This window comes from Helianthus annuus, chromosome 9, assembly GCF_002127325.2.
Source record: "Helianthus annuus cultivar XRQ/B chromosome 9, HanXRQr2.0-SUNRISE, whole genome shotgun sequence".
Classification (NCBI taxonomy): Eukaryota; Viridiplantae; Streptophyta; class Magnoliopsida; order Asterales; family Asteraceae; genus Helianthus; species Helianthus annuus.
In genome coordinates, this window is record NC_035441.2 from 99,916,603 (window position 1) to 99,920,371 (window position 3,769).

The 3,769-nt window shown below is 42.3% G+C and overlaps 1 pseudogene; it reads right to left on the bottom strand.

Annotated features, from left to right (window-relative positions):
* Window positions 1–535: 535 nt before the first annotated feature.
* LOC110875901 lies at window positions 536–2,991 on the bottom strand (annotated as a pseudogene).
* Window positions 2,992–3,769: the final 778 nt, after the last annotated feature.

A 3,769-nucleotide genomic window follows, 5' to 3' on the forward strand; every position in this document is an offset into this window, starting at 1 on the left:
AAAATAAGTATTTGACTTAGGAACAGCTAGCAAATCACTTTAAACTTCTCTTTGCATTGATTTCTGACAATGTACATTCAAATCTCGATCCGGCAGTACTTCGGTACGAGTTACCAGACTCTTTTTTAAATGTTTTCGCTTGAAAGCCTATTTATATGTGTTGAGGTTTCGCTTGAACATACATGTCGTTCAAGCGGAACCTTCAACTGACATTTAAGCGGAACCATCAATGTCACTTCAAGCGAAAATATCATCTAAGACCATACAAGCGAAACCTATTACAAACATCTATACAATCTCCTGTTTTCTCGTAAAACGTGCCCTGATCTAACACTCTAAGACTAAGACTCAATCCAAGACGTAGTCAACAGATGTAGTGCACCAACATAAATAAATCTCCAGTTCATACCATCACTTGAACATCACTCCACCGATTTAACATAACACATTTTTACATACCAAAATTGGGAGCTCCAAATCCTACCCGCTCGTAGTTATCTCATATAAACGACCAGTTCACGAACGAGAAAGCAAGGCAATGCACCGTCGTCTCGTCCCCAGCAAGTACCTTCCAAGCTATCGCTTATTCATACGAAATGCGACGTCCCATTGTTGACATGCAAATCCCACCCGACAAATACGCATAACCCTCTTGCATTTTCTTTGCGAATTCTGGAAACAGGGCTTTCCGACCCGCTTCATCGAACATTTTGTCTAGTGTGATGTCTTGTAACGCCACCAGGGTCGTTTCTAGCATGTCGAGCCCTGCCTGGTTGGCAAAAATGAAAACCGGAAGCGACTTTAAAGAGCAGCACAAAATGGCATCTTGATGCTGCTAAAGATCTTTTGATAACGGGTCTCCAACAACCGAACCGGAAGTTAGTAACTACATACCTAGATAGTAAGTATAGCTATGGCAAATCCAGTGAGCAAGAGTGAGTGCTTCGGGTGAGCTAGGAGACAACTTAGAGGCGACTGACAGGCTCAAGCCAGAAGGGGATATAGCCATGGCAACCCTCTGAATCGAGTTGATCACACTACGAACGTACTGTCGAGCCATGGTTACCACACTATCGGCTAGATTGTTCTCAAAAGGGAATTGGAACGCGATGGTCAAGACCGATCTCATGCTATCTGATGGATCGTGGTTTGTTGACTGGCCTACCTCGAGATTGAAGTCAAGTCAAGGGTGCGGTGTGTTGTTCCTATAGCATCCTTCAGGTCACCTGATTTAGGATCCAAAGGAATGATTTGGAAACTAGATGGTATAAGAGGCGCGTCATCTAGAAACATCTCATCAATTGGAGCAAAAAAAAGTTTCGCACAAGCTCCCCCTGCATTCTCATCGATTCCGCTGCATAACTGTAAGAGATGAATGTCCCTCGACACAAAAGGATCTTCTTGACCAACTGCATGACCTTCGAGTCTAATAACTTCAAGCATCTCTTCATGTTCAATTGTCTGGCTAAGTGGCATGATGATTTGGCTATCTGTAAACCTCGTGGGCCGTGTCCCTTGTTATCCATACGGGCTAGCTTTTACCGAAGCAACTGAGTAAGCATCAACATTAAAATCGGCCCATTCTGATCGATGCTCTCATAGAAACTGGGCCAACACAGCCGAAGGTACATTGTGAAACAGCATCGAGGCCTTTGCACAAAGAACTCCTCCAAGAAACGAGAGGGGGTTCAATGAATTAGTCGAGTTGCCGATATTTTTCGTCGAATTAATGGAGGCTATCACATCTTCAGCACCATCACAGTTCATCAACGACCACCCGTCATCATTAAATCCATTAATAGCATCATTGAATCCTCTGCTTAATCATTGACTTAAAGTACGCAAAATCGCAGGCTGTCTTCCGAGTCCATAAACAACTTCTCCACTCGACTCTTGAGCTAATTGCCTAATATAACGTAAGGCTGCAATGGCCATCTTCTGTGCTACAACTTTAGATGATTCATAAAGCGGGCCAATAACCTCGGGAGCACTCCACGGCTTGAAGTTAAGGTGGTCAACTATGTGAATAACTGACCCGCCACCATCACATGGCCTAATCAGGTAGCCACTTGGAAGCATTTCTCCCCTTACAAATTGGGCCGCAGTTGCAGCATTTGAGCCACCACCAGAGCCCAAAAGGGACCTCTCACACACCACATGCCTACCGTTTTCTAAACTTGTAGTGTATCTGAGAGTCCAAAAATCCCGTGTTGGAGCTAGTGTGGTTGGAGCATAGACCTGCATATAAACACGTTAAATAGTTCCACCGTTTCCGACAGGTAACATCGTCAAAACTTCAAGATTCCGGCAGTCTCGAAACCAAGATGTACGATCTTTAAGGATCTCCACAATCTTTGTGGGCTCTAAACTTACAAGAACGTAGGCTCTAGCTGCCACTCCACTGCAACTTTGTGAAATGGCAAAGATACCAACCGAATCCGGACTAGGCTTCATCCGAGGCATCTGGACCCAATCAACAGCAGTTCCTGTAGCCTTTGAAAGGAACTCTGTCAAAGTTTCCTCTGCAATCGAGAGGAGTCGAGCTGGGTTATTAGCATCTCGAAGAGAATGCTGAGGGGTGGTAAACGCAGATTCACAACTCGTATCAGTTACAGCTGAAGTAGTGTGCAACTGTTGGCGCATATACCCATTTTCATATAAAAGCTGAGACACATGTTTCTGCAGGCGATCATTCTCCTCCATCAACAATTTGTTCATGGCAGATAATTTTCGATTCACCATTTAGAGTCTAGAAGCTTCTTTTCTCTGTTTCTCTCGGCATCTTCCATTCTGAAACCAGACTTTGATTTGTTTAGGTTCTATGTTGGACAAAAAAACCCAAAACACTCGTCCATTTATTCTCCATATCTAATGTCGACATCACACCACTTCTTCACCACCAACCCATCTTCCCACCACAAACACACCCAAATCATGAACACTAAAACCCTAATTCCACACACCTACTACCCCCACACTCAATTGCATCATAATTACCCTTTTCCCAGAACAAATTTGTTCCGAAATCGCTTAATAATTGCTCATGTTAACCCTTTAAAAGGAGTATCATACGAAGAAGATTACAAAAATGATGGTGTCGCAACCCCCATCCCCTAATTACCCGGGAACGGGTGACCGCAGCTAGTTTTAGTGGTATCGGTGTTTATCAATTTGGCAGTGGAAATTACATCAGGACCGTAGTAAGGAAATATTTTATCAGAGTAAAATACCACCATTTTTATAATATTAAACACATGGGAAATTCCGAAGTTTCAAGTACAGACATTTTACAGGATGAACCCTATTTTATTTAAATAAAAAATCTCTATATTTTAGGTAATTTTATAGCCACTTTTCCAAGCCTTCAGTGCTGTTCAGCTGGCTTCTACTTGGCTTTCACATTTTGTTACCTGAAACGCGTTTAAAAACATTTTGTCAGAGGGAAATACTGGTGAGTGAATCCCAGTTTAATCAAGACATGTAAAACCATTTTACAGTATTGAGGGCGATCGCGCAATTACATTTGTTTCCATCTACTTTAATTACTACCCACGGTACTGTCAACCCGACTTGTGGTCATGTTACTACTCACAGTGTAGTAACAAATTTTGCATACAAAACCCCAACATACCGACGATAATTTTAGAATACAAATACTCAATCACTGTTAAATATTAATTAAAACAATTGAGGTTTTGTAAAACAGTTTGCAAAAAGGAGGATTACTCACATTGCTGTCTTAGGGTTTTTCTTTAGGATTTCCTGGTGA